The sequence below is a fragment of the Pteropus medius genome, unplaced genomic scaffold (genome assembly GCF_902729225.1).
Source record: "Pteropus medius unplaced genomic scaffold, Ma_sr-lr_union100, whole genome shotgun sequence".
Lineage (NCBI taxonomy): Eukaryota > Metazoa > Chordata > Mammalia > Chiroptera > Pteropodidae > Pteropus > Pteropus medius.
The window spans coordinates 36,170,780-36,186,343 of NW_024340849.1; the positions used below are offsets into that span (position 1 = coordinate 36,170,780).

The 15,564-nt window shown below is 40.0% G+C and overlaps 1 long non-coding RNA gene across 2 annotated transcripts; it reads left to right on the top strand.

The window, feature by feature from the left end:
* Nucleotides 1-5,844: 5,844 nt before the first annotated feature.
* On the top strand, nucleotides 5,845-14,717 carry LOC120583239 (uncharacterized). 2 transcript variants are annotated; one of them, XR_005647738.1, is made up of 3 exons: nucleotides 5,845-5,864; nucleotides 6,214-6,258; nucleotides 14,604-14,717. It is a non-coding gene; the product is annotated as an uncharacterized LOC120583239 (long non-coding RNA). The 2 variants fall into 2 exon arrangements; XR_005647737.1 differs by lacking the exon at nucleotides 5,845-5,864 and adding an exon at nucleotides 5,867-5,948.
* Nucleotides 14,718-15,564: the final 847 nt, after the last annotated feature.

Genomic DNA, 15,564 nt, shown 5'->3' on the forward strand with positions numbered 1-15,564 from the left:
CGGTGACATTTCAGGGATGGTTCACTCGAATTAGATGATCCTTACGGTGCTTAGGGTTTCTGAACAGGTTTCTCCCCCTTAAATGGTGCGACGCGAAGGTGGCTGAGTATGGAACTGCTGAAACTCGTGCAGGGAAGAGGCCAGGGGAATTTTCCTGAGGTCATGGGGCCAATCCAGCTTTCCTCCCAGGGAAGTGCTGACTGTGCAGCGTGCAGTATGGGTGGAGCATACTCATGTCTTAGCAGGTGCATATTAAAATCCAAGGTAGGGGAAAGGGGTAAAATGGAAAAAGAAAGACTTCTTGGAGACTTTGGCTCTTACCCATCTAGTTTATTCCAGAAGGAAACCAGACATTATGTATGAGAAAGAAGATTGGATTGCACTGAGAAGGCTGGGCTTCAGCCTACTATCTATGGTGCAGGGACAGGTTCCAGTTCCTATCTGGGACCTAGAGGGAAAATTGAGTACCAGAAACCAAGGCAAAAGAGCTAGTTATGGAGAGGGGTAAGCAGAGAAAACCTCACCAGTTATTCCCAGAAGTGCCTGGTTGTCTAAACCCATCCCTGAGGCACGCCGGATAATGAACCAGAGCTACAGATTGATTGTATCTACACTCCATTTGCTGTTGGGGGAAGCCATCAAATTCACCATCAGTTCTGGGCTAGGGGAGCCCTCTCTGCAGGTGACAGATGCCATGGAAAGTGTGTGTGTGTGTGTTAGGTTGGGGTGGATGGTAGAATTCTGGGCAGACCCAGAATTAATAACTGCTTAAGAATTATTGGAATTTCAAAGAAAGAAAGACTCTTTCTTCAAAGAAAAACTTCCTAAGCCATACTATCTGAAATACTACTGTTGACCATTCCAAAAAGAGAAAGTCTACCAGCCTCGTTTTACAATAAGAGGAAAAAAGAGGAAAAAAGTTAGAAGTGATCACTTCAGGCAACACATTTAATAATAGTGAGAATCATTTTGAAATTTGGTATCTCACTTTTGCTTTTATATATGACTTCTGCTTATTATGCAACAAATATTTTATTCACTTTAGTTATACAGCTGCAGATCTTTTAAGTGTCTGTTTTTATGGAAAAATATTTTAAACACTTCATGTTTCTAAGAATTGCTTTGGTGTATAGCTTTTACCAGAAGTTTTCATTAATAACTCTGTACCAGATTAATGCTTCACATAGCTCGACGTTGAATAACAGCCTTTTTATTTTTAATAATCAGTTATTCATTCATTTCTGTTAGGCATAGGGAAGGATTGTGAAAAGAGTTCGGTTATAAGGGTTGACTCTTGCAGTTGACGTTGCTTCTCTTTCTGATTTGTTCAGCCCATTAGAGTTTATTTCAGAGACTTCTGTAGAAAACAAACAACACACTAATACAGGGCCAAAAAAAAAAAGCAAAGAAGGCAAAGGCTCAGGGAGATGAAGACAGCTTCACTAATGAGTCCCCAACTGATTAAAAATAAATACATTTCTGTTCCTAGAAAAGTGTAAGTAGCATTTGTTGCCACAAACTGTTTAACTTTAGCAAAAATAAAGAGTTGCCCTCAAGTTTGTTATGGGAGGACGGCAACACTGCAGCTAATTATTTCCCAGGTGCCTCTAGTCTGAATTTAGAAATGAACTCCGATTGGAAGGGGCCCATCTTTGTGCCCAGCTTGACAGATAATTCATGGTTATCTTTAAGAGGACGCGTATCACCATTGAACATTGACTTTACCCTCAGGTACTGACTAGATTCATGGGAATTTCACAGTATAACATGAGGTTAAGCACTTGGCCTCTAGAGTCAAGACCATCTAGGTTCGAATCTTAGTCCTGCCTATGTGACTTTGGGCAAACTACTTGAGTCAGTTAGCTTTGGCTGTGTAACGAACTATCCCCAAATTTAGCTACTCAGAATATTATTATTTATTTGCTCATGATTTGGTGGGTTCACAATTTAGCTGGGCTCAGCTGGGACAGCACATTTTTGTTTTTCATAGTGTTGGCTGGGCTTGCTCGTTCATCTGGGTTTTTGGTGGGGCCCTGCTCCAAGTAATCTCTCTTCATCTAACAAACTAGCCTGGGTATCTTTATATGTTGGCCGAAATTTTCCAGCAGCAAGAGAGAGTAAGTTCCAACTATTGAGCATCTTTCAAGCCTTGATTTATATCATATTTGCTATTGTTCCATTGACTAACATGAGTCACCTGACCAACCCCAGATTTATGGCTTTCTGACAGAGACTCTACCTCTGGTACAGTCATGCCTATGGGGAGTTGTGACCAAATATGGGAGCATAACAGCAACAATCACTACTTCTCTAAGTTTTCATTAGTAACATGAGGATATCATAGTACCTACTTTCAGGGTTCTTGTGAAGATTAAAAGAAATGATCCCTGTAAGTGCTAAGCCCAGGGTTCAATAAAAGTTAGGTGTAATTATAATTATTGTCAATTAAGAAAAAAAGAGAAAAAGAGAAATTAGAGAGAAGGACTAGAAAGGAGGAAAAGAATTGGGGATAAATCATGTAGGCAGAGGTAGGAGCAGGCTCTATGAAGCGTCTATTGATGATACTATGAGGGACTAATACTTACTCGGTCCTGGTTACCTGTTATCATTGACTTTCGAGGTTCTTGTCAGTTCTTCAACAATTTAGAAACAGTTATTTCCATACCAGAAAAACAGATTTATTCTAATTTAAAATTTCAAGAGTTTTCAATTTTTAGTAACAGTGATTGGGTTTGGATGGTGGGATCATGCATAAATTTTCTTTTCCCTATTTTATACATTTTCTATAGTGGGGTTCTATAGCTCTTATAATAAAAAGAAAACATTAAAGCTATGTTAGCTTAAGAACAAAAGTTCTTTTTAAAATTCTTCTGGAATTCTAAACAATTTTGCATTTGTTTATAAAGTTGACAATTTCTAAGATTTCCTTTGTTACCTTAGAGGTATCAGTCAGTTTTCTCACTGCATCCTGAAAACTCCCTTGACATGTGTAAGCTATCTGCCCATCTGCTTTTTTGAGAGATTAGAACTTCCTAATTCAAAATGCCTGAAGGTTACATTTGGAACAAGCATTTGTTTATGTGATGGTACAAGTTAAAACTCCGTTTAGCTTTCTGGTCTGCTGGAAGTTTGGTTCTATAAATTTAAAATTGTCTTTACAAGTATGGATTTGGAGTATTAGTATAAATTTAAAGAAGAATGTTAAATGAATAATCACACACATGGTAGGCTAAACTAATTAAACAGTGTAGAAGTTTAAATTTATCCTCCCGTCCCCTGCCAAATTTGTTAGAAAGTGCAAAAAAAATCACAGCTGTAATTGGGGAATTTAGACCAGATTTTTATTCGATGAATTTTCAAGAGCACCACGTTGTGCTATGTCTTCGTGCATCTGAAGGGCCAGATCAACCCCCATTTCTCAAAGCGTGGTCTGTGGACTAGTTTGTGCGAAATCACCAGAGAGGCTTTTATAAGTCAAACTGTCTTTTGGGGGCCCTGTACCGGTTCCTGGATTCAGGCCTGGGGCTCTCAGGCACCAGAACACTGTCTGCTTTCCTGGTAGAGCTCTCTGCTGTCGTCTCTGCTCCTCCTCAGCTCTTGACCGGTATCTATCTGTCACCTTTTGTTCTGAGTTCCTACCTCAATGTGGGCTGATTATGGATCTAGACCAGTTCCCCCAAAATATTTTCTGTAAAAGATGAGAGACTAGTATAGTCTTTGCAGGTCATAAGGTCTTTGTCACAACTCCTCAACTCTGCTGCTGTAGCTTGAAAGTAGCCCTAGACACTATGTAATGAGTGGAGGTGGCTGTGTTCCTATAATAAACTTCATTTAGAAAAATAGGCGGAGAGAGGTGGAGCGGTCAGATTTGGCCAGCCCCTGATCAAGGCAGGCTCTGGTCTGGAGCCTTTTAGTCTTTTCCATCTCCAAGCCCAGAGCAAACTTTTTTTTTTTTTTTTTTTTTAGATTGCATTTTGCTCAATTCCTCAGTGCACCTAGATTTATGCAAAATGAGGTCAGAGTATATCTTGGCAACCCCAGGGACTTTGCAGAGGAAACTGAGATGTTCGGATAGGTTGTTCTGATTGTCTAGCCAGGAGTGTGAGGTGAAGTAGCAGATTTGGACCATAGTAGTTGAAATGACTAAACATTTTCTAGGTGGATGGGACGGAAGGCCAGCAAGGTTAAGTGACTTTCGTAAGGTCATCAACTGATTGGGTGGCTGGGTTAGCAGGTGACTGTGAAGATCCCTCTGTATTCTTCAGAGCAATGGTTCTCTGACTTGAAAACTGGCATTAGAATCACCCAGGGGCTCCTTAAAACAGACGCTGGGCCCTACTGCCAGAGTTTCTGGATGTGTATGTCTAGGCTGGGTCCAGGGGATCTGTATTTATAACTAGTTTGTGGGTGCTGCTGATGCTGCTGGCCTAGGGACCACACCTTGAGAACCACTGCCCTAGAGTAAACCACTCATATCTGGCTGCAGGTTAGCATTCTTTTGTTTTATAAAGCTTTCAAGCAGCTTCTATTTCTCCATTCTGATGAATGGATTTAAAGTGTTTTCCAGATTTAAGACTACAGAATCTTTATTTTCCTTTTGGGTAGTAAGCTTTAGCACATCTCAGAGTGGCACTTCACACTGGCATTATTAATTTTTGACATGAAGTCAGACTACATGTGGTAAATACACCAGTAATTGGTATGTTAAATAGCCAAACTATAATGAGGCTCTGGCACCTATTCTTCTTCCTCTTGAGAATGAATGCATGGTCACTTGGCCATTTCTTGGAGCAAGTCCTTTACCAACTCCCCATGGTATCCCCACACTTGGCTTTAACCCCTCCTGTTTTTCTGATGTGTCCAGTCACATTTTAATGGCTAAAATGGCTTTGAAGATTCTCCCATGGAACCAATTTTCACCCGCAGCCCAGGGCAGTTCCTGCCCTTTCGCAAAGAGTTGACTTCAGTGATAAGTTTTCATACGAGTCCAGAACTCAAATATATTTTAACTGTTTTCCTGGTGGCAGCGCTTTAGCATCGGCAGCAGAAGTAGATTTGTCATGGAGCTTTTCTGATGGGACAGGCTCTCCAAACTAATTGAGGCTGATGGCAAATTTTGTCAGTGAGAGGAGATGTTGCCCACAGCTAGTCAGTCCGCTGGAATTTTTGGTGCTAGTGGCAGGGGTTCATTGAGATAAGTGTTTATGAGAATCACAGCTAATACGATTCTAGATCCTCCCAGGAAAATGGTGAGCTTATAAACCACAGGACACTGATACTGAGGCAGCTGTTTTACACTAGCCAAAAATTCATGACTCAGATTCCTTAATAAATTCTTTGGGGCAGGAGGGACAAAAGCCAGCCAACCAAACTGTTCCACTGAAATGTCAAAAACTTGAAAAATCTTAAAAAGTCCTTAAATCCTGAACAACACCAACATCAGTTTAAGTGCTTCTGTGGATTGTAATCCAACAGAAATATCATACCTGTTGGCCTTGCCCTGGGCAAACTTTTCACTGAAGTCATTCGTTTTGTTTTTTGTTATGGTTACCTAACCTCAGTCAGAATGCAGCAGGCTAGCAAAAATGTGAGGCAGAGACTTTGCCAGTTCCTACCATTTCTCCGATTTGGAAATAGAAAGGATACCACTGACTTTTCTGAAGTTGGTCTTTATTTTAAAGATATAAAAAAGACGTGACGAGACACAGAAGGGGACTCAAATGTCAGCTTGAGAGAAGGACAGTATGTCTCATGACACACACACATGCATGGGATTATTAACTTGGCTGGATGCCTGGAAATATTTGCAGCACCAGTCACCCACTCCCATTTTCTCAGAGGAAAGCCTTAGACAGTGAATTTCGGTAACAGCTCCTGTTCCCAACTGGAAACTCTTCAAGACTTCCAGTTCCAGAATTGGAATATTATATTGCTTTAAGCTTTATAGGGTACACTATAATCATGTGGCTCTTTTAGATGTTTTCAATTTTAACAAATTTGGCTCAGGAACCGTCCTTACTGAGAGCTCATTTACCACAGGCAGTTTCACCCTTAACTAGTAACTCAGACCCCTGCTAAAGACTCATGAGAAAGTCAATATTCTTTGCTTTTTTGTTTCCCTGGGCAAATCCTTATATAGCCCGGTGGGTTCGTTCATTCATTCATTCATTCATTCATTCATTTATATTTCTAATATGTATTGTGTGTTTACAGGTACCTGGCATGGTGCTGGAAAGTGAGGAGTCACTGATAAGAAAGGTATAATTCTTGTCTTCTGAACTGGAATTAGATATACAGACAAATAATTGTAAAATGGGATAATACAGGCACAATAGAGATTTATATTAAAACTATGAGAGCACGGGGGAGGGGAAATAATCATCTGAAGAGGTCATTTGATTAGTTTGAAAGATGAGTAGCTGTTTGCCAGGAAGAGAAAAAGTAGAAAGATATTTCAAACAGACGGCGTAGTATATGTGGCAGAGACAATTTGAGCTCACTAATTGTCCACGTACTCCCCTATATTTTTCACATTTCTTATAGTTGGATTGGATCCATGTGACTGACACTTAGTGAATAAGATTGTGAGCAGAAATGATGCATTACGTAGTATCTGAGGCACTTAAGCATTGCTATGTCTAGTCCAATTTTCTCTCCTGCTGCCGCTTGCTTGGTAGTGATGTGTTGAAATGACTGAGTCAGAAGATGAAGGGAACTTGGATCCCTAAGTCAATGAATGGAGGAGAACCTCCTCTGCATCATACTTTATATGAGAGAGAAATAGGTTTTTATTATGTTAAGTTGATCTGTTGTGGTAGTTGACTTACTTACTCTGACTAATACAGTAAGTGAAAAGATTTGGAAGATAAGATACTGGCATCTTTGGAGAATATTTTACAATTCTAGCTCGGGGCTAGAATATGGAGGAAAGACTTTACAAGTAGGTTGGAACCAGATAGGGATGGAGCGATTGGATTTCATTTTTGAAGCAAGTGGCAGTCATTGGAAGTTGTGTGTGTGTGTGTGTGTGTGTGTGTGTGTTTTGTATTGATATTCTACAATTTATTAAATTATTCCCTAATGTTTGACATTTAAGATATTTTTAATTTTTATCTTTTTTTAATGAGAAGTTTTTACGCAGGTAGTCATGTAACCACAATTGAATTTTGGAGCTAAACTAGGTGGAGTGCATGGGATGAATTGGAATGAGGGGAAGCTGAGGCTAGAAATCAGTTAGAAGTTATGGCAATCTGGGCAAGAGATGGTGAGAGTCCCGGCTATGGACATATTCCTTCCATTTTTGTGCCAAATTCCTTAGGTAAAGAAGGCACATTGCCCTGCTCATTTAGACTATGGGTTGGTGATTTCCTCACTTGCTTTTGTAAATTAAGTTCAATTGAAATGGAATCATAGTTATTCATGTATGTACTGCCTATATCTGTTTTCATCCTATAACAATAAAGTTAAGTAGTTGTGACATGGACTGTATGGCTTGCAAATCCTAAATTCTTACTATCTGACTCTTTAGGAAAAAGTTCACTGATTCCTGGCTTAGACTGTACTGATAGGCATCAGTTGAACTACCATGCTTGTTCAGAGATACCTGTAACCTGGCGACTTGTGTTATGGACTAGTTTGTACCAACTAAGTTCAAATCTGCTCTTACACACCTGTTTAGCTCCCCTGGTATTGGGAAGTAAAATTCTCTCCTCTCTGCCCCTCTCACTGGTAGGTTTTCACAGAAATAGGAGATATATGTGAATGGTGAGGTAGCGAGGGTGTTATATCTACTATTTCTCTAGTAAAAGGGGTTAATAGCTTACAGGTGGCTACATATGTATGGCTTTTCTTTTTTCAATACTCTGTGCTCAACAGGAGGTGATTTGAGCTATAATCTTTTTAGTGACTGCCTAGCCAATTATCTACTCTGTTGTCCCAAATTTGCTATGTGTAGAGTCTAAAATTCAGACTTGATAGAATGGTGTAAAAGCCTGTTTTGGTCTCTGGTCATGTTTACATACATGCACACATAAAGATGACATATACCACATATAGTTATGCACCTAGCTTTAAAAATTTAATTATGTATCTTGGAGCTTGCTCCTTTTCAGTAAATATTGAGCTGCCTCATTTTTTGTACTGGTAGTAAAATTGATATTTTAATCTTTACTTGACTCTTTTGATTCAGAATGCAAAATGGAGAGGATGTGCAATTTAGTAGCCTTCTCAAACTCCTATTTATGATATAAAGTCTGGAAACCTCAAAACTGGAAGCTGGACATCTATTTGGGGACCTAAACATTGTGAAAGGTGATTAAGGCTGCTGGTGATGTAGTTTGGAAGAAGGCTTTGGAAAGGGTGGATCTCTAGGCTTTTCTTTATAATCTATGACATCTTTATAGCTGGTAGTCACAGGTGTGTGGCTATTTTTTTTTGTTTGTTTTTTTTGAGGCACAGGCTATGGGAGCTGGGTTGCTGTTTTTGACCTTAGCAGGTGCACTAGGAACAAAATAAAAGTATTTTTGGTTGTACAGGTTTTTTGGCATTGATAAGTGGAAACATCTTTGTTCTCTTTATATATTTGTCTGCAGGCCAGGACTTAGGAACACTGGAATATATAGTTCCAGCCTTTAAATTATAAAGAGATTGCTAGCATTTAATGATTGGCTGCCTCAAATCCTGTTTTAACTTGTTTCGACCTACAACCAGTTTTAGGGTCAAAGAGGAGACGGTGACAAGACCACTCTCTTGTTCTCATATAGTTTGTTCATAGGCTATTAAAGCCAATGCCATTCCTTACCTAACATGGTCTCAGATTGACTTTCCCTTGTTAATTATGTAAACTCCCATCATTGTAGATTGTAGATTGTAGGTTATAGATTTCAAAGACCCAGCCTGGAATTCAGACACAGGTAGAATTTTGTTAGTGAATTTATCAAGAGGAATGGGTCCTTACAATACAGGGATATCATTCATTTAATTTAGGTGAAAGAAAAACACAATGGAATTATTGCAATTGCATGTTTTTAATAAGAAGAAATTAAAAAGTCTATATAGGTCTCTAGGAATCAGGTTTGCTGAGACTCTCCACGAGGAACTGGGTAGGTTTAAAAGCTGAATTTCATCTAGAAGTAGGAACAGAAGCAGTAGGAGACTAAAAGAAAAATTGTCATTTTGATTAGACTCATGGAAGAAAAGAAGAATTTCCTGGGGAAAAAAAAAAAAAGATTGAAATCAAATAGCTTAAGCTAGACAATAGGAAAAGAAAAATGAGTTCTACCAGGTTATAAAGAAAAACTGGGACCTTGGATACTGGGTAAGAGATCTGAAAGGAGGACAGAGGTTGAGATTTCGGAGGCCAGGTTTTCTAGAAGACTCTTGGTCAAATTCTTCTCTAGAAGCCTGATACCCTCTTTACTCCACCATATATTTGATGTTTCAGTAATCCCCTATCTGTGGAGAAAGAAAGAAGTAATACACTGTGATAGCTATTGTTCTCAAGTTAAGTCACATCTAAATTCATGTGCAATTTCCCCAGAAGATAATTTCATATCATTACAGCATATGGACGATATATATTGCTTGCCAAGTATTAAAAAATTGTGGTAGCTTGATGTCTGAGGTCAGTTTATAAAATCTACCTCAAATGATTGGATGGATGTCATCAGTCATTTTCAGCCCAGGAAATTTTGTAAAAAGGACCACAGCCCATCCACATGCTGCCCTGCTTTACAGCAGTGGTTTGGTTGTAGACAGCCTTCCATGACCCTGCTCTCCTCAAAGCACAAGGAGTCCAAGCTGTGTGGGGGTTTGAAAGCAATCATTTCACAAGCAAAAAACTAAAACCCATGCATGATATCTGAATGTTGAGTAGTCTGTGTAGATCAAGGACAAATTGGAGGTAACAACCCGTGTATTGACTGGTGTCTAGGCCAGGCAATGGTTTAGGCCTGCGGAGACTGGTTTGTGGTCTCTAAGTCTCTTGGTGTTCTGAAATGTCTGCCTCCTGGACTATTTTAAAGAAAACACGATTCGGGCTTGTTCCAAAGATGTTGGCAAGCACCTGAAATACCAGGCTAAACTGATAGGAAAGAGAAAAGGAAATATAGCCAGTTATATTGCTTGCTGATGGTGGACCAAAAGAGCTACTAGATCGGGGAGTTGAGAAGCCCCTATTAGGAGGGGCTTCTTGATGCTGTGGATAAGGAGTAAAATTAAAAGCTTGAAGACTGAGATGGCAATGCTAGAGACTTTTTGCATAGATTTGAGATAGGAAGACTAGGGAGATGAGCACTGAAAATTTTAATCAAAATTAGATGAGTTTCAGGGTAGCACATAAACTGTAGGTGGGAATTCAGCCATTGTTTATTCTACCCCAGCCCCAGAGAAGTTTCCTGGGATATTTATGGAAGGCTAAGAGAGAAGGTTGAGAGGGGGAGGCACATTATTTAGGAATAAACGGTGAAATAATAGATTGTGTGCCGTCCTGGGTTAATTGTTGTCTGATAAGGAGATATTTCCTGATGCAGGATTATCCAGTTTAGGGAATAAAGGTTAGACAATATTAGTGTGAGCAATGGATGCTTTTTTTCAGACTGGCCAAGAAATCCTTGACTTTATTTTTTTCATTATGTGGAAGGAACTTCAAGAGAATATGCAAGAATAGATAAAAAAGATAAATATCTGGGCTAGAAAGAAAAGAAGAAGCAGAATGAAAGAAGGATCTGGGATCTAGCCCTACATGTGGAAGAACAGTCATGAATTCAGCTTAAGAATTAGGTAAAGATCAGAAAGACTCAGCTTGACTGACTACTGCAGAGTAGGACAGCAGAGGGAAATGGAACACTATGGGCCTATGCTGTTATGGATGGTAGACAAAAGTATGCTTCCATGGTGCTGAAGTAGTAAATGTTACTCTCCTCTTTGTGGTTCTCAAGGCGTTGATTGGCTTTGGAGCTCAGAGGAGTAGAAAGCCCATTTGGCCCGGAGTCAAATAGGATTTACCAATCCAATTTCACCAGTTGCAAAACTAACATTTGGATCCATTTGAGGCCTGAGTCTGTTTCTCAGTTTGCTCAGAACTCAGTGTGGAAAGTGATCAATTAGCCTAAAAAATACCCAGACTTCCTCTGTGAGAGGTTCTGTCCTATGTTCTCTACGTGCATCCTTTTATTTAAACTCCCCTAAAGCCCTGTGCAATGGATTGAAGGCTTGTGTCTCCACAAAGTTCATGTTGAAATCCTTACCCCCTAGTGTGATGGTATTAGCAGGTGGGGGCCTTTGGGAAGTTATTAGGTCATGAGGGTAGAACCCTTATGGTTGGGATTAGTGCTCTTACAAAAGAGACCCCAGGGAGTGAGGTATGAGAAATGCAATGAGAAGTTGACAGTCTGTAACCCAGAAGAGGAGTCGCACTAGAACTTGAGCATGCAGGCACTTTGATCTTGGACTTCCAGACTTCAGAACTGCAGGAAATAAATTTCTGTTGTTTATAAACCATCCAGGTACTTGGTTATAGCAGCCTGAACTGATGAAGATACCCTATGAGGTTAGTATCACCCCCATTCCACAGATTAAGAATGTGAGACTCAGAAAGCTTCAGTAATTTGTCTACGGTTCAAGTGTTCAAATTGGAATTAGAATGTAGATTACATAACTTTACAGTTTGTAATCTTAACGTCTCCATTAAATCACTTCGCTAAAGTGTTGTTAAGCTCAGGGATCTATTATGAGATGAGACCTTCTTTATAGATGTCCTACTTTCTATTGGTTAATTTTTTTCTTGTAGTGGTTTTTGGGAGGAGCCATAGGTAGAGCTGCTCACATGTGCTCCTTCTGCCCTAACCCTCCATCCTAATATGGGCTTTCTTGAAAAAAATCATCAGGAGCTACTTGGCCTGGTTGTTCCTTTCAAATTCACAGGCTTATTAAAGTGGAAAACAAAAAACTAAAAAAAAATCACATTTCCATTGCTATATCCTTTTATTAGGCTGTGTTTGGCCACTGACCTTGAGACTTATGAAGTTCAGAATGTAGCAGATGAAATGACGTAACTAAGACTTCCTTATTTCCTGGCTTTAAGAGAATGATAACTGAGACAGAGCAGTTCAGGAGAGAAACTGGCTGCTACATAAGGCAGCTTGTGCTAAGAGGTATCATATGCATTAGTATTATTCCCATTTGATGCACAGAGTGGGAAGTAACTTGCCCAAAGTCACACAGCTTTGTACATGGTAGAAATGAATAAGAACCTTATTTATCTTTGAGAAATTCATGAAGTGTAGACTAACATGTAAAATAATTATAATGAAAAAGTATATTTTTGGAAATAAATAGATTGGAAAAACTTTTTTTCAAAAAAAAGTCTTTTATGTTTAATATTCATAGAGTTTGTCAACACACCTGGGCCTCTTTCTTAGACTGGAGGATAAACATCTCCTGTTTCTCTTAGGGATTTTTGGTGTTACAGGTGATGTGGTGGCTTGACTTGCCCTTTAAATTTTAAGCTCACCACAAGGTGTCCTGGCCTGGGGAATGTACCCAGCCTAGCACACCTCGGTAGTCTGGAGTAGGTAGACTGGCTGCATGCGGGGAAGGAATGGAACGGCCATTTACTGTCTCTTCTGTGCCAGGAACATCCATTACTGTGTCTGTCTGCACAGGCCAGAGATGCTGCAGCTGCTTAGATGGCTGCAGATGACTCCCATTGTCACCTCTTCTAATCTGCATAAAAGCATGTTTCCAGCTCTTTACTAGTTTGCCTGGCCTGATGGGATACAAGTGGCATTTTCCCAGCTGAATTTCTTTTAAATAGTTTCCTATAGCTACCATTCTTTTTCTTGTTACTACAATGCCTTCGGAAGTCTTGATTTCTTTAGGGCAGCATATATTGAGTTTGGCCTCAGTGGTAGGCATACCCCGATAAGCTTCCGTGTCCATGGGATGGGCAAACTAGCTTCCTGTTGTATACATGTACCGGCTCATTGATTGCTACGTACTCATTTGCCTACGGTGGGTCTCTGAAATTGCAAATATGGAAGTGGGATGGCAGCGTGTGGGTAGACGAGAGGTGGGTTGGTGTATGCTGTATGTGACAAGTGCCCCCATTGTGTCTGCTTTTGAATACGTAGTCCTGCAGCTAATAACACCTCTCCATTAAATTGCAGTTTTGCTCTCAATAGCTTTGCTCTATTGTCCAGGCCACTCGACCTGTCAAGCAGAGAGGAGAAGGTGTGAGGGAAAGGAAGTTTCCCTCCGTGCTCACAGGGAGAGAAGCCTGTTCACATTCTGAGGGGCCCTCAACTTTTCAGGGCTGGCTCAGCCTATCTCTAGACGTAATAGGATGTAAATAAAACAAAGCCTTGGAGTTCTGGCAGTGCAGTGTTCTCTGCCCGCCCTGTGAGTCACTGTGCCCATAGTAATGGCTTGCCTTGTAAGCCGCTATCAAGTGTGTCCGTGTTTTTCTTTTTGAGAGATGACAGTTCCCAAGTGAAAGGACACTTCAGCTCTGATAAAACTTTCCTTCTATTGTCTGAGTTTTGTGTTTGTTTTCTGGCAAAACCCACTGCTGCCTGAGCATTGTGTGCCGTGGAACATTTTCCATTTTTATACAGCGAGGCCAGCCAGGGTCTTTAGGGGGTTCTTCCTAGTATTGCCTGAAGCGAATACCACAGCTCAATAGCAATTTAATATTGTAATCAGGGAGCAAACTGTGCAGTTTTGGCACATTGTGATAATTATTAACTACATCTATTAGTGTTACGGTTCTAGTAACTAATATTTACAAAAGGCTCCCTGTGTAGGGAAGACCTTGCCCAGACACAAACGTCCGAGTTATTCCTAAGTGATTGTCGGAGGTCCTCTGAGCCAATGTTTATGTTCACTGCTTAAAGATAAAGCATCAATCCTGAGAAATCAGACTTCAAAAGGCCTGCTTCATGAATAACAAATTCTCAGGGTGTAAACCTATGCTGAGATTTGAAACATTTTGTGAGTTTGGGGGAAAGTTTTCCTGGGGAAAAAAATCCAAGAGATAAATTGAGAGCTAGAGTAAGAAAGAGAAAGAGAGAGAATCAGAAGGTAAAATAAAAAAGAAACAGTATTTAATTGGCATCACTCAAGAAAAGTTTGAAACATGTTCTTCTGTACGTGGCAATAGAGTAGCCTCGGAGTGTCAGTGTTTTGATTCTCTGGGGTGCTAACTGGGTGCTGTGAGTATCGGTGGGTGGCTTTTAAGGGTGGAATGCAGTTGCATGTTACTACCTCCACCCTTTAGCACAGAGATTCAACGAAATCAGCTGTCCAGGGTCAGATGGAGCTGATAAAGGCAGAAGCATTTTCTAAGCCCCACAGTACTGCTGTTGTTCAAATGAGGTTCCTGGACAACATCAAGGCCTCATTACTGTCAGTTACAAAATAACATCATATGTATTTTCCCTGAATAGTCTTCAGTAGATGTGTTTAGTGAAGAGAGTTTATTGCTAAGTAGTACTCTGGGTGAAAGCTAAAGAATTTTATGAACTAAAGAGAATCGTTCATTCACAGTTTTGTTCACTTATTCATTATTTATGTATTATATACCTACTATGATGGCATTGTTTTAGGTACTGAGGGCAAAGCAATGAAAAGACAGACAATTCCTTGCCCTCATGAAGCTTCCACTGCCCTGGAAGAAGACTCAAAATTAGTAAATGAATGAATGAATAAATATGAAACAATTACAGAGCGATAACTACTATAAAAGAATAAAGCAGCCTTGTAAAGGGACTACGAGCTGGTCATGGAAGTCCTCTCTGAGTAGATGACATTTGATCAGAAACCTGAAACGAGGATAAGAATAACCATGCCCTTCATTGGAAACTGATTCTTGAAAATCATCAGTTCATTATCCCGTTATCCCACGGTGTTGGGTTTTTAATCTGGTGTCTGTGGAACTCTTGGGCAATATTTCTCAAATGTGTTTTAAGGACCACCTGTATCAGAATAACCTTAGTTTTTTGTATAAAATGTAAATTCCTGGACTTCATTTCAGACCTACTTAGAATTTCTGGGGTGGGGCCTTGGAATATGCATTTTAAAGCACCACAATGAGATTGATGAACCCCCTCTAACCATATGCAAAATATTATGCATGCATGCCTATGTATCAGACCACACAGGGGTCTCTGTTCTTACCCCTGCGCCCCCACCACAAAAAGAGCAGAAGAAGACCTTAGAGCATTTCCTATGCCTCGTTCCATTCTCAGAGAGCAAGAATTTGGATATAGGTCAAGAACAACATAGATTCTCCAAGAACACATAGTTATTTGTTATAGTAGAGGCGCCGATTTTATGGGATGAGAAAAGTTATCCAAAATTCTCTTTTCAGTATCACATAGAGTTGGATCAAGAGGAGCCAGAAAGATCAATGTGAAAGTTGTATGGAGGTCAGAAGTAATGGGTTAAAGGCTAATCTTAAGTCTGGACCTTAGGAGAAGAAAAATGTTCTCTTCCTTTCTGAGTGGCTGGATGGTAAGTTAGGTATTGGGATGCTTCTGCTGAGGAAGTACCTTCTCTTTTTCCGGT